The sequence below is a fragment of the Andrena cerasifolii genome, chromosome 10 (genome assembly GCF_050908995.1).
Source record: "Andrena cerasifolii isolate SP2316 chromosome 10, iyAndCera1_principal, whole genome shotgun sequence".
Taxonomy (NCBI): domain Eukaryota; kingdom Metazoa; phylum Arthropoda; class Insecta; order Hymenoptera; family Andrenidae; genus Andrena; species Andrena cerasifolii.
Window position 1 is genome coordinate 10,293,707 of NC_135127.1, and position 21,893 is coordinate 10,315,599.

Consider the following 21,893-nt stretch of genomic DNA (forward strand, 5'->3'; position numbering starts at 1 on the left):
CGTCGATTTTATTTTAAAATTTGAGTTGCGACGGAAAAGAGATTGTGAAAATGCGAACACACTCTTGTGGGTGAAAGAGAATTTTGAGAGACTGAATCGCGTGCATCGTGTTAACTTCTCGTGATTGAAATAGAGTAGTTTAGGTTTAAAATTCGGCTGCGATAGAATTTCAGGATATCCACCGAATTCCATAAGTCGAATTAATATTTTAAACTAATGATGATAACGAAGAATCCTTCTAACAAAAGTTGAATATTTTCGAGGGGAGAGGTTGTTTTAACTATCTCGCTCTATACAGTAGAAACGCGCGAGTCGTTGACTCATCACAGAGTTACTCGGTCTAAAGAAACCGCTAAACTGTTGCTTGTGTTGAAGGAAATTCTTTTCTCCTACCACCTGTCCTGCGATCAAGCATCCCTCCAGCTCCCCTGGCAGATCTGCTTACGGCGGTGGAAACACCTTGGGGATGAAAGGAATTGATTTCCCTAGGAATCGAGATTGAACGCGTCGGCCACGGTTACGAATAAAGGCGAGCCTTTATGCGACGAGGCGTTTAAAAGCGGGCTAAGTTATAAAAATTGTTCCCTGGGAATCGAGGCAGCTGCTGGCCGAACGGAGTAAAGCGGGAACCTGTGATTCCGTTGGATTGAATTACGATCGAATCAGGAGTGTAAAGTTGTGAATTTCTGAGGGTGCAATCCTTTCGCGAGAGATTGAAATATGAGGTCCTGGCACGTTGCGTAGCGAGCATTCAACTGTGCAGGCTGATTGTTCGCTCGAAGATCGGTCGAAAGTGCGAGGAAACGTTTCTTTATCAGAGCCATCACTTTTAACCCTTCGTTGACACTCTGGGTGCGAGCCACCCATAAGCTGATTTCATCGCTCTGTACCTTCTATATAAATAGTTTTTTCCCAAAGCCGACGTACAAACTATTTTTTCTCTCAAAGTATTATATCCCAACATCAACACTGTCAATTTTTAGATTCTAATATTAAAATTTGGAAAAGTTACAATTTTTAAAAGATTTTCTTCGTTTTTTTTCGATATGTGGTAATCTAGATTTTTTTTTACAAAAACTGTGATAAAATTTCAATCAAAGAACCTTTGGAATACATTCTAAATTCCTTGAAATTGATCCATGATTTTTTCCATAATAATTGGATTCTTTAGATGAGAATGGCAGTCGTTCAAAGATTGCTCTGGGTGTGAGCCACCCAGGTATGTCAAATTTGATCGAAAACAGGGGTGTGTCAACGAAGGGTTAAAAAAAAACACACTCAAGTGGGACGAACGAAAAGGAAGTTGTCTCGGAAAGGAAGTTTTCTAGTCACTAGTTGTAATAAATTTAGTCATTAGTACTCGACTCAGTTGATTTTCCCCTTCTTCTGGTCCAGCCACTCCCAAATCCCACAAATACTAGTTACGTTCTTCCAAATTCCAGAATTCAGAAACACCTTTTTCCTTTGAACGAAGGTTTCAGTTACGACGAATATCGTTGTCCACCGATCCAGAATAGTACTACCTGCATCCAGAATAGCGAATCCCAGGGGACGGGACACAGCAAAAGGAACTGGAGCTCGCGAGCAAAGCACGATAACAGCGCCTCGAGTAAGTCCCATCCAGCATATTGTGTGGATTATTCAATCTGAAACAACTCCGTCCCTTCCCCCTTCGATTGAATTTCGGGAGTGGAGCCAAAGACGCCCGCTGCCAAGGAACGAACCTAATCGAAACGTCGTCGAGATCGAAGGAATTAAAGGGCGTGCAGGTGGAAGAATCGCGAAGGTAGCGAATATAGATCGTAACAGCAATCGAAAAAGGGAGCGGGAGAAAAAATAAACGTCGCAGGGGCGTGCGTGTTTTTCTTCGTCTATCCCTTTGGGCACGCGGCTGCTCGGCGAGCCTCTTTGATTTTCAATGGAAGTTACTTCCCTCTTTGAAGACGCTGCGCCCAAGACAAAATATTGTTACGTGGGCTCTACTAAACCTTGCTCCAATATCCGCCTCAAAGGACACTTTTATCCGCGATCCAGCGAATACTCCGCTCTCTAAAACACTGCATTGAAATGGAGCTGCGGCATAAACCTCCACGAGAGGGCCACTCGAACGATAAGGGGACGAGGGCGACATCGATACTGGACGATATTGGCCGATCGAATGCGCCGGTGAATAAGAACGCGAGCGTATAAATGATAACGAAGATGGTCGACTGTCTTCTGCACGGTTTTCGCTGATATTATTGGGTCTGGTTAACGGCTCCTCGACGGAGAGCTAAAGTGGGACTACTTGCAGATAATAAGGGCAGTTGAAATATAAATTCACTCGTTCAATGGAAAAATAGTAGTACTATAGTAATTGATAACAGTGTCTCAGTCAATCTAATGTCAAATCACGTGAATCGTCGGTAAGGTGCAGTGGCGGAATTAACAGGGCGGCTGATAAGCAGTCACCGCCTAGGCCCTTGCACAGAAGGCCCTCGTAGGGCCCCCTCCAAAAATTATGATTAGGTATAGGTTATAGGTATCCAAACACTACATTTTTTTTGTACTACTACACTTGGCCCACTTTTAGTAAACTACCTCTTCCTTTTCCCCCAAAATGTGCCCCTCAGAACGTTTGCTACCTGGGCCTATTTTTCTAAAATCCTCCACTGATAAGATGTTAATGTAAAAGGTGGTTCAGAGTGATTTTAAAGTAATACTGCTTGAAGGAAATTGCTACATAGTATTAAGGCCTTTGTGCCAAAATGCCATTAGTTTAAAAGGATATTTCACTTTGAATCTCCACATTGGAAAGTTAAAGTATATCTCCCAAAGTAATACCTTTCGACATGATTAACGCAGTAAGAAACACATATGTAATTGCATTTAGGAAAAAGGTGCAGCAAAAATATGGCTGTTGCACATGCATCGTTACAGTTATAAAAAAGAGTCTTAGTCATACTAATATGGATCTGTCTCGACCGTTCGCAATATCCTCCGCCACAATTTTCTCCTAATCGCAGCTAAATAAGAAACAAAGAGATGAAGACAGGGATTGCGAAACAAAGCTATCTGTTTTACTCACGGCAGCCCTAATAAACCCAATAAACGCCGCGTAATTATCCCACGTACGATAAGAACTCGCTCATAATATTATTCCCTCTGTTCGCACCGCTGCCACACGCAACGAGCAATAATTTACAATTTACACCCTCGTTTAAGGACAGGCCGGCTCCTTTCAGACGCTCGAATTCACCTCGCGCCTCCGCTCGCCTCCTGTGTTCCCGGCAATATGTAAAATTCACAAACGCCACGGCTCTGCCGGCGGTTCACTGGAATCCCGGCTATATTTCTTCCGCATATTTTCGATTCGCCGCCTGCGCTTCGCGCGGCAATCTCCTTGCATCCGTGAATTTCATTATGTATATATTCCGTATCGGGGGCCCTCTTTGGTTTCTTCATCTTGTTCCAGATCGAAAACAGGATGGAATACACGGTCGGATGGAAGCGCGGCACGCGTAATACAGAGGAGAGACGAGGAGAAAATCCCGCCCGCCTCCCCCCGTGCTCCAGCAACCCCTCAACCGTTCGAAAATCTCCTTAAATAAACTCATTCCTTTTCTTATTCGCCACTGGGAGCTAGACTCGCTTCGATGTATTTCTTTAATATGGAAATTTTCTTGTTGGCATCGAACGCGAGGGAACAAGGGGGTGAAAACGTGACGGAGGAATAAGCGTGGAGTGCTCGGCTTGCATCGAACTCTAAGTTGCGGGAAATTTTGTGCACGACGCGGTAACGATTTTGGGGAGGTTTTTTTTTAGTAATGATGTTCTTCGTGTACTTGTTGCTTCTGTGTGCAGTAAACCACGATGGATCAAGATGCTTCCTATCGCTAATTTTGTTAAGATCGTTTCAAGCGTTGGTATAAAGTAGTATTTACAGCGGGTGGCCAAATTATTATACTCAAAAAGGTTTGAGATTTTGTAAGTTTAAGCGATGGAATAAAATAGATGTCTCGGTTTTAATGTTATAATATTATTTTTTAATAATAGTATATGTATTTAAGAATGAGAATTAAATGCATTTAGGTATATAGGTTTAAGACTGCGAACGAGAAATGCAATTACTCAATATTTGGTGACTCCGCCTTTAGCTTTTCTGACGGCTTCGATTCGGCGTGGCACGCTTTCAATGCATTCTGTGGCTACTTCCTGCAGTTTTGGAATATTCTGCCGTACTCTGGTGATATTCTCTATTATTTTTGTCTTATTTGTAATAATTTTATCCCCGCCCTTTTAAAAACAAATGAGATTTATATCTTGAACAATTACTCAAAATGTTGCCAGATGTTGTAGCTAATCAATAAATGAAAAAACAATAACATTCGTGCATTGTTACTTTAATTACAGCCACCACTTTCACAGATTTTGACGAAACTGTTTTGAGTATAATAATTTGGCCACCCGCTGTGTATAAACACTTTCGCTTGTGAGAAGCGTGAGTTTGAATGTGTGAACTACAGTTCGTTCTGTCTTCAAGAAGTTTAAGGGGAAATGAACTACCCTGTGAAGTTACAAATCGATATTTTATCTCGAAGAAGTTCATCACGCAATTCAAAGCCACCTGTGGAGGCTCTGCTCGCTGGAAATCAGTCCCTTATCTACTGTTAACTGTTACAAAAGTTGCCAGTAGCAAAAATATCCTGAACGCATTATTTTTTAGTTCTTTTCACTTATGGCATTTCAATTCCAGGCCCACCGTGACTTCTCCGTGCCACTTAGAAACAAAAATGTACAAAGTCTATTGCTAACCCAAACTTTCAATCCCCGAGAAGACTGGAAATTCTTCAGATTCCAGTAGCAGTGAATGTGACTGGAATTTTTGATCGCATGCTCCAAGTGTCTCCAAACCAATCCCCAGGTTCTGGCTCTTCCTGGGCGAGCGTGGTCGACCATTTTGCAGCCGTGATGCAAGCAGGATTGCAAGCTGTGTGCATGCGCGCGGGCCAGGGCGAACGAGCCAACTCTGGCGACCAGGTAGCCAGCGGTGTTTCGCTTCCAGAGAAGCGGAAGAGAGAGGGAGAAAGGTGAGCGCAGTCACGGTTCGTGGGAAAACCTTGAAAGTGTTACGAGATGGAAGAAAAAGAGCGAAGCCTTCGAACGGATTGATGAAACTTAATGAACTGCCAAGAGGACCCTTTTCTGCTGGCCTTTTTTTGCAATAGCTTAAGTCTGCGCAGGTGCTTCGGGAGCAAAAAATTGGAATAACGATTATCGTAGGAGATATTATGCGGTCGTTTCACTTAAGACTTCCTTGAAATCGTTTCTGTTCACTCAAGCCGCGCGTGTATTAAGTAAGTCCTATAATGGATTTAAACAGAGTGGCGAACAGATTGAAGAAAATTTATACGGATGCTTGAAAAAAAGATAGGCGTTTCACTGAAGACATTAACTTATCACACGGTGTTTGTTAAAGAAAAATTATTACGAAGGCTTTGTCAGGTTTAAGAATTCATTTACAAATAGATAAATTTGGTTGCTACAGGGTCTATTTTGACCCATCATAAGCATCACACTAGATGTGTTATTTACTATTAATATTACTACTTAAAGATGAGGATTTTTTATTACAAGAAGATCAGAGTCTAACACAAAATTGTGGGTCAAAATGGACCCCGCAACTGGCGTGGGGTGAAACTAATTATGATGCAGGGGTTAAGTTACTTTCAAAATTGATATCTCAGAAATGAACAGATCCTATGCACCCAAAAAACACTCCATACAGCATCACGATAAAATATTAATTACGAATCAGGAAGCTAATCAAAAGGGAAACTGATTTTAGATTATTTTTTATTAACGACTGCTAACAAAAGTCAGCATAATTTCCTGCTATATTTGGAGCCAGTCGTCGTCGATCTCGACGAACCAACCGACGAGACAAAAGTGTAGGTGTTCTTTATTAATGCAAAGTGCAGCCGCGTCGTGGGTCTTTATCTTACGATTCAGGACGCGTCGCGATCGCTATTTATGTGGATAGAGGAACGGTTAAGCGGGAACGGTTATTGCGGATTAACCGGAGCTGTTTCTATTCAGGTGATCGACGTGTCCCGCGTCGGGAATGAATAGAATCGTCTGCGCGAAACGACTTCCGAGTGGGCTGGAGCTGGTTTTCGTTTTATAGAAACAAAACTTTCCCTCCGCACACCGAGCAACATTTCACATCGAACTTGCTGTTCCTTGGCGCGAGTGGACGGGACACGTACAATAGGCTATTCCTTGAATGGCGGCCTCCGTATGCATCCCCAGAGGCCGATGTATTATTTTTTAGAAAGCTGCAAGACGTATTTGACTTTGATTAAATTTTATGCAATGAATTTTTAAGTGTTTTTTTTTTTTAGCTTGAGTGATGAGATATCGTTTTTTTCAGATGAACGGCAGAGTTAAGTGGTGTAGTAAAATGTAGAAAAGAGAACGAAAGATGCGTGCTGAAGGATTCTTTAATTTATGCACCGTTGAGATTATAAGCACCGAATCGCTAAATTCTGAATGTTAACAGAGTTTAATCTTAGAAAACATATTTCACTATGGAATTTTATTTACAATCCCGGTAAAAGCTCTGCTCATACAATCGTGAATCAATGTTCCACTGGTTCCCCAGCCATTCTTCTTGCTCAAAGTGGCCGTGTTAATTCGAAATAGCTCTTCGTGTTTATGCAAAAACTGAAACGAGACTGGAATCCTTTAGACTCTTCCCCTGTACCTCTACTTAATGGGTTTGCTTTGTTCGAGGCTCGTTGATAGTCTGAGTGAATTCAGACACCGTGTTGACAGGGAATAGCAAACTAGCTGCAGGAAAAAAGAGTTCGGACTTTAATGTTACTGTCGTTTTATTCTGTCCAAACCTTAAACCCCTTTTTAGTGCACTCTAAATCGAGCCTGATCTATTGCGCACCAATGAAACGACTTTCAAACGAATTCAGAGAAGTAACGACGAATAATATGATATAATAATAAAAAGTCGATTAATCCACGCAAGATGCAACTCGCAGAAATAAACAATTAGTAGACATTAAACGTCATTTAGGAGAGCCTCGTCATATCTAGACCAAGAAGGAAGATACCCAATAACAAATAAACAATTATTTATTAAAAAGTCCCTTGAGACTTTCTGGAAAACTCCAGCTACTCAACTCAAGCCACATCTCACTAAAAGAAAAGAAGCACAAAGAGAATCAGGACACGAGGAACGTTAATTCCCATCCACTGGGAGAAGCACATCGTGGCTAAGCTAAGAACACCGATGAAACGGCACTCGAGAGTGGAGAAGGAGGGAAACGATCGTGGCCAACTTCCGTCGAGGGGGCCACGATAATGGGCGCGTTTCTGAACGTAAAACCGTGCTCGGTAACAAGTGCACCGGTACGAAAGCCCGTGTCCGAGAATGGCGGCCGGTTACAGAGAGTTAACAAAAGGAAAGGAGCTGAATTTCCGGAGGCAAACGCGCCGAGGGCACCGCGTTCCTCTCGCCACGAGAGGCTTACTCGCGGCGCGGCGCGGCGTCGTCTCTGAAATCCTGTCGGTTTAAACGCGATTCTCTGCAACTTTTTCTACCCCACTCCCCCGGCCTCCCTTCCCCGCTACCCTTCCACTCCGCTCCTTTCCGTGCCTCTCCAGCGTCGTTTCGTCACGATCCCCTGGCTCCATTTCGCAACGACAACGACGACAACGACGGCCAGGCGGCCGTTGCCACTGACCCTCTTTTCCCAGCGCGCTTTGTTCCCCGCCGCCGATACCGTGAAACGAGCTTCAGCGGCTTTTGAAGCCGGGGAACGCATGCGTTTTTCAGCTGGACCACCGGGGAAAACATCGATAGAGCGGGCGCGGGTATCGTGGCGGATGCAAACAGACCAGGAACGAACGATAACAGGCACCGGTTACGCCTCTTCCTTCGTAAATACAGTTGCGATGGGGATGCTTCGTTTAGCGAACTTCATGTGAAATGGAGCCGGGCTTTGGATGGGGAGCTGGTGTGCTGAACGGTGAGGTCATGATGATGATGATGGCGTGTGTGCTGGGTGTTTCAAGATTTCAGTTCGAAGATCGATGTTGGCAATATGGTCTGTTATGTAGTATTGACGAAGGCAGAAATAATATTATGGAAATGGGAGTATAGACTCTAGAAATTTTGTTTTACTAGGTTGTAGTAAGGAAGAGAAGAAAACAGTGTCACTTCTGTTTTCTGAGTTCAGATTGCCAACCCCCGTTTTAGGGATGTTCCGATCGCGGGGTGTGCTCATACGTTACAGAGGCGTAAGATCGCTAGATCACTAGATTTTTAGGTTGAAAGGGTTTAGGGTTAATAAGGTTCATAGTTAGAACTGAAATAAAATTGGTAAGGTGTAGTATTCAGCGCATATTAAGCGACGATGTCTGTCGTTAATTTTATTAGGTTCTACAAGATACCTGGGAAACATTCCTTTTTGTCAGGTTGCGAAATTATGGAGCGATTTTTGTCTAAATGGAAATTTTGAGTCTACCTCCGGGCTGCTTGAACTGAATTCGACATTCTCCAGCTGTTATTTAATCAACACGGTGTTTTCATAACTATACAACACCGATTTAAAATGTAGAACGTATGCTGAAACTGTGACAAAAAATTAAGTATCCACGAAGTCATCCTTCTTCAGCGAATTCCTCGAGAATATACGTGTCAGCAGTAAACAATTTTTAATTCCCTGCACCTATCCTTGAACTTCACCGACGCAAAATACGCCTCCATCGATTGGGATTCGCGGAGTCGACGAGAAAAACATTCGTTTCGAAACATTCTATCCTCAACTTTACCTAAGATGACTACATTTTCTACCGTACTCGTCTCGCATAATAAGTTACAATGATGTACTCTTAATTACTCCATTAAAACACTGAAAACCCAACAAACTCGCCCCTACTCTTTATTCTTAATTTTCAACTGCAAAATGTGACAATTTACACGCTCTATCGCGATGGAAATACTAACCTAAAGAAATACAAAAAAATAAACCAACAATTAGAGGTCACAGGATCCCAAAAAGAAATCCAAAAAACAAGATACCTACTCATTAAAATCAGCAGAGGTGCTTCAAAGACGAAAAGTTACTATAGTGATCATGCTAGAATCTAAATAATTCCTCAAAACCGTCTTGAATTAAATACACATTAATGTAATTGTGACAAAGTCTGAGAAATAAATCTCAGATTCAAAACACAAAGACAGCAAAGTGTTCAGACCTGGTCCTAAAATCATTCCAGCACCTTCCATTCGTTTAAACGACCCCCAATTCACTAACACCCACGAGAATCGGTTGCCAGCCTTCCCAGCCGCAACGTTATCCCTGTTCCCACAGAAATTCCTGCGGTAAGCGGAATCCACTCACGGGACGCTATGAAAAGGCGCAGCATCCACGTCGTCAGCGGTTCGTACGTAGCAGGGGCCGCTGCATAGCCCCCGTAATCCGAAGAAATGGCTCCAGAACGGTAAACATTTATAAATTCCGCGATCACGTTCGCGGCAACGACTCGCCCATAAAACAGCGGCGAAGCGTGCCGGTGTTCCCTGAGAACAGACGAGGAATAGCTCGGCGAAGAATAACTTGGTCGACCGGTTATTCCTCCGGGTACCGTAATGGCGGACGCCCGCTCGACACGGAAGCCATGCCCGCGTTTCCGGTGCTTCCAGCGCGGCCCGCGTCATCGTTCAACCGCGATTCATTCAAATTCTAGTCAACGGATGAGCTTCGCGTAGTCGGGGAGGTCTGGGGATATTTTTCGTCCGCTCCGGAGCGTTGTCCAGCCCGAGCTGTTTATACAGCAGCTGGGGAATCGATATCCCACGAAGAACCGCGATGGCGAGCTTTATTCTGTGCACCGAATGTTTGGTGTCTTCGATTCCATTGTGGAAACATGTTGGAGTTTCTTAAGAAGGAGAGTCTTGAGGAATTTCGAAGTGGAAGGTAGTTTGGTGGTTGAATTTTTAGAGGTGCAGTTGGGGGTGGGTTCGTTAGGGGTATGAAGAAGCAGCGATATTGTCAGTTGTAGATAACTGCGAAAAGATGCGATATTTCTTGACTTGGCCAATGTGGTCTAACCCCTTAATATGTGCATGGAGCTAGCAAGTAGAAACGCCCCATGCGAGATCAGACACGAATAAGTAGTACATGCTGTGGAAGCGTTATTTACAATTACACCTGAAATTCGGTTATGAATACCAATTACCACTAATAGACACGGTACATATTTAAAATTTACGATTTCAATAATTCGTTGCTCCTGTTTCGCGATATAAACTGACAGTTTACATTACTCATTGAGTATTTTACCATTACGAACTTGGCACAACCCCCTTCGCGTGTAATACAATTTTAATTATCAAAAAGTCGACTGCTTAAACACAGTTTTAATAAACATTTAACAATCTTGAAATATATTTGACACACAGTCACCCCCCGAAAACGAAGTGGACATCGTCTCCCCGGTTTTCCCTAAGCACCAAACAGATGCCAGCTGTTTTAGCTTCGCATTTCGATTCCCGGTAGAAACGAATATCAGCCGAGCAAATTCTCGACGCCATCGGAGCTACATACGTATCCCCCCGTTGCCCGAGAATAATAATTCATTAGCCGTTTGTTCGAGGCAATCGATCCGCGGGCCGCGTCGAATATTTGCAGACACCGGGCGCAGCTGGGATTAATATCGTACGTCGGAAATATTTGCCGAATTAAGTTGGGAATCGTTGAAAGCGCCACTTTCGAGCGAGCGCGCGCCGCTTAATTGAACGCAAACCAGGATATACCGAGCAAATAACGCGGCTCGCAACATTTGCCTTCGTTACGCGGAGGGAATTAACGGGGCTGATAGGAAATGATGATCGTTCGCGAGATTCAATCGAGAGTGCAGGCCAAGTATTAGCATAAAACCAGCGGTCGGACGGTTTTACGGTAATTTCCGCTGGAGAAATGGCCGTGGCCCCGAACGGAGCTTCTCCCCCACGAAAGGAAGATCGGCGTGGACGGGCGAGGAGATGTCGAGTCGTTGGAGCGCTCCACGTTTCAAAGGTGTCAGTTCCTACCAGGAACGAAGCGTGTTAATGCCTCGACTGTAAGGCTTCTATCATGTATCGGCCCGGCACTGTACGGTTTCCGTGAATTATGTTTACTTAATTCAGATCTGCTGCACACGCGAGGGGGAGCCGTGATCGACGCCCGTCCTGCGCTCCATGCGGACGCTTGTGTCTTAAGCTTCCACTTCTTATTTGCTTACTAAGATTAAGCACCCTGGAATAGTGTTAGTGGAAGAAACATAGGTAGTACATAGACTGTTCGAAGCTCTCTGAAACAGTACTATCGAGGATAGAGAAAACAGATATCCATCTTCGTGCATACAGTGACTAAAAGTGTGTAGGGTGGGGCTGAAAGTCCGGTTTTTCATATAAACCAATGTAAAATTTAGTAATAACAATCTAGAGGTATACAGTGTTATTTTGTATAAACTACAACTATTATGCTTTACTTTTACAAAGTTGTTGGTTAATAGTCTTAATTTTTGTTGAGTCATATCACAAAATGTGTGTCAATTCAAGATGGACTCTTTGCTCCGGGGCTAAAAGTCCATTGCTTGGGGTAAAAAAATCTTCTAACCAGCTTTGCGTGTAACATAAAACAAAATAAGTAAAAAACTCGTATGAAATCAACAAGTATTTGTTGAACCAATTTTGTTGGTATATAATATTGAAATACTACAGCATACTTTTTTAAACAAACGAATGAAAATGCAGAACACAGATTCAGCTTGAACAAAAAATTGCACAATAATCTTGGCTCAACGTAAAGATATACATAACTCTCTTTTAAGCACTTCGGCCTTATTTCTTAAAGTCAAATTATTTTCATGTTAAAAAAAGAACAGGGAAAAAGAAAGATAATTTATGACTTTACTAATTGCTATGGTTTGACGAAGACAACCACTCTTTTTAGTATTTTAACGTGACTTCTTTAACAAAATATAAAAATATTAGTCAAAAATATAAGTAAGGGACGTCGAAATACAGGTTCGATAATATAATCATTCAGAAATAAACAAGGTCATGTACACATTACTAAGGGAACATACAATCTTAACGTATTCTTTTCGCTTCTTGAAAGCCCAAAAACAATTGGCGACTCTACGGTCCTCCCAATTACCCTTGCCATCGACATAGTTATGCTGCAATATTCAATCGATTGTTTACGAATGGAGATTTTGTATTCGGGATTTACACGCCGGACTTTTAGCCCCACTCTACCCCACACTCGTCCAAAAATTATTCTGAATCCTAGTATCTTCTTTGACGTCTACTGCTTTGACGAATTCACTGCACTTTTCTACTAACTACTAAAACCCCGTCTTTTAAACCGAACCTCCCGTTCACGAGGCAAGCCACAGCCTACGACCACTATCCACCCCTTCGCGAGGCATCCCCTAAGTGTCCACGTCGAACACGGAAACGGATCTCCATCGGGGGAGACCAAAGGGAGCGCTTTCCCTTAAATACCCGCGGCGAGGCGGAGGAGGGGCGTGGGGAGCTTTATTTTCATTCCTCGACGACGCGAGCTCGAGGGAGCCGGCTCGGAATTGCGTTATTTAGCCGGAAGGGTTGTTTCTTTCTTAGCCAGCCTGGGAGGGTGCGGTCCCTGTCATTGTGCCGCCATAGTCGGTAATTACTTGGCAATGCACGAAATTCCCAGCCAATCTAGTCGAGCTCCGTTCGAGAAAAAGCGACTGGCGAGGTGGAGGTGGTTGGGGAGAGAGAGAAAAAAGGAGGCGACGGATCAAGGAGGGACAGAGAGATAGAGCGGAGAGATAGAGAGCAAAAGGGTGGACGAGGCTCTCGCGATGACGACGGCCACTCGACGAGCCGGTCGAGGGACAGAGAGGGGGCAGGGAGAGAGGAAGGAGAGAGGGTGGAGCGACGAGGATTTCTCCCAGTGAAGGTGAAAAGGCCGAAAAAGAAGAGAAGCGACGGAATACAATGTCGGACTCGGTGGCCCGAGGCGTTGTCGCTGATTGTCGGCTGCGCGAGGAACAGAGGGGGCGGCGAAGACAGCGTCGAGGAAACCGGCAGACGCTGACTGAAGGCTCTCCTGACGCCCTGCAGGGACCGTAGGATCTTTCTAAAGACAACGAACCCTTGCCAGCCGGGGTGGGAAGACGCGAGGACTCCTTGAACGTGGGCGCACAAAAAGACACGGTGTACACGTCCGTCGAGGGAAATCAAAAAAAAAAAACAGGGAGGCAAGAAGCTGCAAGCTGAGAGGGGAAACCGGTGTTCAGGGATATCGATGTCGGCTTTGTTTGGCCCTTGCGCGAGGGGCTGATAAGAGCGACGCCACTGAGGCTCGTGGAGAAAGCTGTTGCTATTCGAAGGAATTGCTATTTTCGAGAATGCTACGACGAGGAAGATGGGTTGATGTAATTTAGGGTTGCAATTCAGGGATAAAGTATCTTCATTCCCATTTCGATCATATTTAAATAGCTAGTACATATTAACCCTCATCCACCCCTCGTGTCAATTTGACACAGTTATCCCGTAATAAGTCATACTGTTCTATTATTTGTGAATCTTGTAAACAAGTATGCCCTGCGCATCGTTTTATTTTATGCGAAAGTGGTGAAAAATCTAAGATGTGAATGTTAACTCATGTATTTGAATACAAACATATCGGAAAATATCTGCTTACCTTGTCATTTCATCGATCTTATAACAACACTGTGTGAAATTGACATGAAGGGACAGTTTCAATTCGTGAAATGAGGAACGGAAGAGGGTTAATTAATTCCGATTAAAATGCTGCGTGCGGATAAGGAGGATCTAAACTTTAAACGACTGGTTAAAAAAATCGTGAAAATAGAACTGCTTAATTGTGGATCACTGTTGCTCTTGAAGACATGCGATCACAGCTCGTAAGATTTATTAATCTCGCAATCAAGCTTGAACACTGATTATTATCTTTTCGTTTCGAACCGATCAAAGTGCGACGTGAGGTCATCCAAGGTTTGAAAAATATCTTTAATAAATTCAACCCACAGCGTCTGTCGAAAAACGAAAGCCTTCTCAACATTCCGTGTTTCCTCATTCTCCTCAGTCTCGCCATAAAGATACGCTTCAGCTTTTAATAAGCACGCAAAAGAACCGAGTCCGACTGACGCGCAGATACGATCAAAAATAAACGAAATGAGGAATATACTATCAGACAAGGATCTCAGAAACAGATACGATTGCCCCCGGTTGTCTGTTACGTAACCCCGAAAACAGATTATTTAAGAGGCAGGATTGCGTAACGCCGTTACCGAGAGCAGTCTTCGCGCAACAGTGGCGCATAAATTCGCCGTCCTTGCGCGACCTGAATTTCGCGAGACGACCCCGGCTGCCTCCAGCTAGGACGGGTTTCTCCGCCCCCGCAGCCCTGCCCTACAGATTTCATTTCGACCGGGGAATTAAGTTTTAAAAGCATCGAGGGCGGGCCCCGCCTAATCGAATCGGCCGCGATTCCCGTGACGCGTTTCACCGGATGCGCCGCGCGAAATCGAATACTCTCCTCGCGATCTACTTATCAATCCCTCCGCGCGCCGCGTCTCCTCCACCCGTGACTGGCTTTCCAACCCCCGGATCTCCTCGAGCGGGACCGCCGCGGCGCAACACTAAACTCGTGATACGAATAGCTATGGTTTTAGAAATTGGCTGCCCCCGTTTGATGGCACTCGATCCGAGAGCAATCTTCTGGGGTTAGTTGCGCTCCGCGAGCTGAACGCCCCGCGCGAACGAAGATTGAGGTAGCTGGGGCGGTTCCTCGCGGAAGAGTGAGGCGAAAGCGTAGAGGGAAAGTTTTCCGCGCGGGGCTACGTTTTCGGGGAAATTGATTTCGAAAGTGCATAGGTGCTTCTGAGACGATCGATGGAACTTCTTGCCGATGCTCAAGCTCTGTGCAAAAGTTTATATTACACATCTTCCACGCGGTTTTCTTAGAACAACTATATCCCCCGTGTTCCCTCTGAGAACTCAAAATTTACTCCGAAATCTGCGAAAACTACAAAATAAATCTTTCAGTCAATGATGTAAAAAAGCAGTGTTTACCAGTCACTTCGTCCAACAATTCTAAGGTGAATGTTCCAATTTCTGCTCATGTCCCCATTTCTGATCATTTCGTATTTTTCTTATTATTATATGCGTTACGTTTGTACTATAGTTGCAACAAAATAATTCTAAATTATTTAAACATTTACGCGAGTGTTGCATTTATCTATTATCATGTTATTTTTCATGAGCAGAAATACGGACATTTAGAGCATTATATATTTAATTACAAATTACTACTGTTAAACATTTTGAAATATCTTTTTTAAATAGTTTTTGAATTGGTTGATTTATTATTAAAGAGTTAATCAATTACTCCGCAAATTTTGATCGCAAACAAATTTTGTACAGCTTCTTTATGACAAGTTACCTCTTAAATGAGCAGAAATTGGGACATTCGCCTTAATTCCTCCATCCAACGAACGTGGATGTCCACGGTCGACCAGGCTCGGTTTGCAACGCAGAAATACGAGGGCCGTGTGCAAACGAAACATCTGCGACCGGGGAACGGAAGAGCGGCGACTCCGAGTGACTGAGGGAGGGCGAGGGAACGATGGAAACAGACTGGCCGCAGTTTCGACGGATTTCTTTTCTCAGCCGTCGTCTAGCGAACGCGAGGCCAGCCGAGGAACGGGGGATTTTCAAAATTCCAATATCCTCGTGGACGAGCGTCGCCGTCCCCGAAGAAATCCAGCAGGATTTGCGGAGACGCGGCCCGATCTCCCGTTTCGTTAAGGCAATCGCCGTGGCGGCGGGGGTGGCGGAGGAACGTCGCTCGAACCGAGAGGGACGATTCCTCGACGAAAGACGAACGTGGAATATGCGACTGACGAATTTCGGGCAGCGATTCTTGGCCATTCCCGTCCCGCGGCTCCCTTTCAGCCAGGAAACAAGCGACTGCTTCGGGGAAATCCGTTTTCGAGAGACGCGAAAACGCACGGAGATATCCAAGAAAATTAATGCACTCCGAGCGTACCTTTCCCGATTCAGCGGGGATTTTTATGCCGCGGGAAAGGGGAGCGAAACGCCCAGCCGTTGGGCTTGATAATTGAGGAGCGCGACAGTGGACTTTGATTAATAAAGCATCGAGCGAGGGGGAATTCGAATCGTGGGCGAACTCTTTCATTTAATCTGCCGACGGTCGAAATTAATATTCATCGCAGCGAAATACTTGGCGAGAGAGGGAACACCTTCTTTACCTTAATCCTCTGAGGTCGTCGGCGATTCACCGTCGTAGGAACTTTAACTGGACACTCACCTGTAACAGGAAAAAAAGAGGAACGCTGTTAGACGCGTTATTAATTGGCTGAATGGTCGGGACGAAGTTCGGAAAGTTTCTAGCGAATTTTAGCGGATTAAAAGCTCGGGCGCGAGGGTATTTAACTTTTATTAATGTATGAGTCAACAAGTTGGAGTGAAATGGAAACTGAATGGTGAAGCGATCGTTGTGCGGAATTGCTGACATTTCAGTTGGTATTTGTTCAATGAATTTGTCGACGGTGGACCAGTGGACTTTATGTGGCAGGAAATCTTTTGTACCGCGTGGATTATTGAGTAGAATTTTTATTAAATTTGTTCACGGTTATGAAGATCTTGTGTTAATTTATTTTTACTGCAGACATTTTTTAGTACAGGGTGTGGAGAGTTACGAGGGAATATAGTTCCAGGGATATTGGTACAGTGGCGCGTCTGACCATAGACGGACCACTTCCCCTTGTTTCCTCATACTTTTTATCCCTGGTGTTTTATACCGAAGCAAAATCAAGTGGTCAACCTCGTCGGATTCAATCAACTTAGGTATTAAAATTGCAAAAAAAAATGTTAATTAATCAACCACATCTGGCGAGCTGCACTATTTCAGGCTTAAATAACCTCAAGCATTATTCTACTATTCAAACTTCACCGTTTGCATCTTCTGCCTAAGCAGGCGCATTAGACGCTGCACTATTACTCTAACTATACTTCCCTGCCAGTGAGCACTTAACTTCAGTCATGTAACACAATTCTCTGTTGAAACCCCAGCCGCCATGCGTTACACTACCAACATGAAGTTTGGAAGCAGCGGGTTTCCAAATTTCCCTACGTCCACTTATTTAGGTAGAACACGAGGACCTCGCCTTTTGCACTGTACTGCTACTTTTACATATATTGTATAATTGTATAACTAGCTTTACCTACTACTCGGCTTCGCTCGGAATTTAGATTCTGATTTTATAAAAAAATAATTTTTTTTAGTTTTTTTTGTGAAAATGATCATTTTCTTCTGGATTAGTCAGGCATAGTGCGCTGTGGCACATTTCGTGATCCCAGAGTTTATTGTTCAACAGTTTTTAGAGGACTGACAAACACACAACTATATGGAAGCTTTCTGCTTTATATTTTAAGATTTCTAACTCTGCTATTTTCTCTTTCTTCTTTTCTTATATGTAATGATGTTTTTTTTATCTTCTTGTTATTATTCTTAATGTCTAGTGGTGCAATAAAGAATTATTACTATTACCTAATCCTTAACTGTACGAAAAGATCCTCGAGTGTCCACTGCTTCCAAACTTTCTGACAACGTAATCTACACTTGCTGTTGAACATAATCGGTTGCCAGGTTCCTCTGTCGTGCTCCAATGGAAGCAAGGGACGCGGAATTCTCGAGCGAACGAAGGAATCGATCGAGCAAGCGAACGAGGAGAGAGGATCGTGAATTTGAATCCGCACGCGCCATTCCGTACGTCACACTTTACGATGGCAATAACCACGAGGGACGATGGCGAACAACGGCGAGGTCTGCAATAATTGTAGCAGCAACTGTCGACGTTATAAAACGGCGACCAGCCGTGGTTCGGATTACGCAAATGGCGACGTGGATGCACGCCTGGCATAACGGATGCGCGCGGACCCGAGCGATTCATATAATTTTCCCGGCGATTTAACGTCTGTCGTTTCATCGATGCTCCCATGGACCGCGGGAATGTGTTTAAAACGAGCAGGGGAGAAAGTTTCGGAGCGTATTTTATCTTCGAGAGGGGGGTACAAAAACAATCCCGCGGATGCTGGGGTTATAGATCTTGTAGGCTGCGAAATGTTTTCGCGCTGAATCGCGGCTAATTTTTCTTCGCCGGAGAAGTTCGTGCAGCTTGGAGCGAGGTGCTTGACTATGTATCACATCACTGTGCGTAAGTGTTACACTGGGTTGGGCACTGTCTGCCAAACTTCTCCTCGCTCGAATATTTATCGAGTATGATTTATCCGCGACGAGTATTAGGACTACTACGATATTCGAAGAGTGGGTAGTTCTAAATTTTTAATATTTCTAAAGTGTTCCAATAACCATAGCTTCGAAACTTGCACTGTCATAATCAAACATTACACCGACACTGCGACTCAAATTTTTCTTACTCAAATATTCCAGCGACTCGTTACACGAATATTATGCAGAAACCTACCAACCCTCAAAGTGACAAAAAATTAATTAAACACGGTACGGATCTCAGAATTTTGTGATATTTATTTTGCAAAAGATGTTTTTGAAAAGGAACAAAAACTACAGAAAATTTAAAATAATATTAATTACACTACTCACTGTTAAATAACCCTTTAGAAAACCTCGTCAGGCAATAACAAGAAATAAAATATAGCTAGTATAAATAGAGCTACTTTCCTTTAACAATTAAAATCTTCAAACCAACTTTACTCCATTTCAGATCATTGAGGTTTAGTGTCTTTCTGCATAATTTGGCCCAATTGATATCTCACTCACCCAGCAATGGACAAACTTTTTATTTAAATACAATTTCGAATAACGAATAAAAGTTAAAAAGATTATTCGTCATTCGTTTGCTAACTCAAGTTAGCTTTATTCGACAGATGGCGAGTAATTTTTTAACTTTTATTCGTTATTCGAAATTTTATTTAAACAAAAATTCTGCCCATCTCTGCTCCCCCCAATATCTAATGCTCAAACAACCACCAAACAGTGCGAACATACCTGTATTCCCCTATTAAACCGACACTGGTCGCGATATATCACGATACTCTAAGAATACTCGCAACGTTCAAGCATCCATAAACTATTCTAATAACCCAGCCTCGGCATGCGCACACATTGGACACCGATAAGGTGCATTTGACTCTAACAACGATGATGTACGATACAGTCTCGGATCGTGTCGGGGCGATAAAGAACGCGTTGCTCGCCACGTAGCAGGACAGGGCAGGTGGCCATTACCGTCGCGTACGAGAGGCATTCGGCGGACGAAATGGCCGCGGGTCACGCGAAAAATTCGGCGATTCTTCCATTAAGGGCGACGGCGGGGGAGGGGCTCATTTGGTTAACGCTTCCGTCCACGGTCGTTCGCGAGCTTCGAGGATCGCTGGATGGCGGCCGGGCACGTGATAGGAAATGTCGAATCAATTTCTTTATTACGCGGGAACGGGCCTCGGTCACGATATTCCATCGGCGGGTATCGTAACGCGCCAGGCCGAGTCGCCGATCAAACGGGAGCCTTCGGATTAAACCGAAATGGCCAGGCGCGCTGTACGCGCTGCGGCTGCTTTTAACTCGCGGTCAAGGCCACGCGGCTATTTGCACACCGGGAATCAATCAATTAGGCAGAAATCGTTAATCTGCTGACCGCGTGGATATCTTCGCAGCGGAGTATTCTAGGGATACAAGCTGCTCCGAGCAACAGAGACTGTATTTTTCACAAGTTCACAAACTGCCTCGCATTGGTGTGTATAAAAAGAAGTGGAGAGAAAAACGTGTGTTAGAAAGGCTTGCATAGAATTCTTCAGAATGCTTCCTATTTGTAATATTAAAATAATTGAATTTGGCAGAATCTTAGACTAACCCTACCCTACCCTTCCTCAGGTCTTTTTTTAACCAATTATGTTTTCATTTCTTTGAAAACTTTGGGAACTAATATGTGTATTTCTTGCTTTTTTTTTAAATATATTTAAAGTTATGTAGATTCGTGATTATTACCTTGCTACTTATATTCTCCCACTACCCCTTTCAGAACCGTTTAATAAAAAGCTAGAAAAATACGTTCAGACACTACGAACTTCATGCAACAGCCAACCACCACAGTGAAACACCCTCGTGGTATTCAAATGAGTTCAAACAAGTCCCCGTGTCCCGTTTAGATTCGAACAAAAGCAGCCGCGATAAATTATGATGTCGAGGCCGCGTCGACAGGAGACCGCAAAAGGCTCACCCTTTGACCAGCCTCTGAAAAGGGGCTATTGAATCGATTTCCGCGGGATCGGGACCTTCAAAGGGGCCAATTGTCCAGCCGCCCATCGAGGGATTTCGTTGGACGGCTGATTTAATGAGCCGAGCTGCGACCTTATTCCGCGCCACGCTTGCCCACCGGCCGCTGCCAACGCTGCCAACATCCAGATTTATTTTTATTCCTTATCCCGAGGAAGTAGCGCGGGCTTCCTCGCGCATTTTCCGCCTTATCGCGCAGATAACGCGGCAAAGAATGCATTACCGTCGCTCGATAAAACTTGCCGCTTTCTTATTATCGTGGCCGTTAAGTTTTTATTATCGTTGCCTGTTGACAGAAGGGCCCTTTCGCGGCAGGCTTGCGCCAAAGTGTGCACGCAAGGTGGGATGAAACGCGCTTGCGAGCAAGACAACGATGTTATTGTCGTCGCCATCGTTTTAGCGAAACCATTTGAGGATTTCTTGCTGCTCCGTTCGAGGAACTTCGAGGGGAATGGGTGCTGGCTCTCTCGTTGCTGATATGAGTTATTGGAAGGAGATGAATTCGCGATCCCTGAGGATTTTTGGAAGAACTGTGGTAAGTTGCTGAGGGGAGGAATCAAAATTTATTAGAAGATTATTTGAATACAAATTTATTAGATGATTATTCGAATAAAAATTTATTCGAATATAAATTTATTTGGATAATGCTCAACTCTGGTTGTATCCTAATATGAATTCGACGAAATTAAATTAAAAATATATCCTGAGGTCCTAGCTTGTGCCAGCAGTGATTTATTCCTTGAATGCATCACTGTGATAAGTGAATTGGAGTATTAGGATTTAAAGAAAGAAGATGGTAGCTTTTACTCTCCCAGGGCCCCAGGATCACCAACGCAGGCTGCGAGTAGTCGCAAGATTTCTAACTTTCCTCGATCCGAACGCCTGAATCCACTTAATTCCACCACAGAGCCCGCAATGTCGCTTGGCAAATGTAGCCTGTTCGATTTCAACACACTTTCCACCGCGATTAACGCGGAAGTAGAGGCGCAGAGTCGTGTTCCCGCGGACGTGGACTCGCTCAAATCAGTACCAGAGATTGTTTTTCCCCTGCCCGTCAAAGCGTCCGTGTCCGCGTTGAATAAGCAAATGGTAACGAGAAGCAAGCGTTCGTGGAATTCGGAGAGCCGCTACGATTGTGCATACCTAGGATTCGTTCGTATTTCGAGAATGACGGAAAGATGCCCGTTACGTGGACATCCTATCGAAGCATGTGGGATATCTCATCGGCCGGCAGAAATAAAAATCGGCCACGTGAGATCCATGGAAATAGCGCCGGCTGCCCTGACTGATAGGCGCGGGTAAAATTAGATTCATTCGCGGTCATAAAGCTCTCGTTCGCACTTTGATCGGGCCTAGAGCTGGCAGAGACTAATAAACAGTCCGTGTGCCTGAAAGACGCGTTATTCTCGAATCGAAGTAGAATATCTGCGATATTCAAGACGCTGCTAACTGCGAGGAGATCTTCGATCGAACAGTGGGAATTGTTGCGAATAATAA

The 21,893-nt window shown here is 44.1% G+C and overlaps 1 protein-coding gene and 1 long non-coding RNA gene across 8 annotated transcripts in view; one reads left to right on the forward strand and one right to left on the reverse strand.

Moving 5' to 3' along the window:
• Positions 1-21,893, reverse strand: part of Mxd (MAX dimerization protein) — a 204,904-nt gene that overhangs the window by 134,776 nt on the left and 48,235 nt on the right. The window lies entirely within an intron of this gene.
• LOC143373700 (uncharacterized) overlaps positions 1-21,893 on the forward strand; it is a 109,306-nt gene that overhangs the window by 67,512 nt on the left and 19,901 nt on the right. Inside the window, exon 3 of one of the 3 annotated variants that reach the window (XR_013086509.1) lies at positions 20,693-20,923. The exons of the other annotated variants lie outside the window; for them this stretch is intronic. This is a non-coding gene — a long non-coding RNA (uncharacterized LOC143373700). Of the gene's footprint in view, positions 1-20,692; positions 20,924-21,893 lie in introns of those variants that run through there. 3 annotated transcript variants of the gene reach the window in all.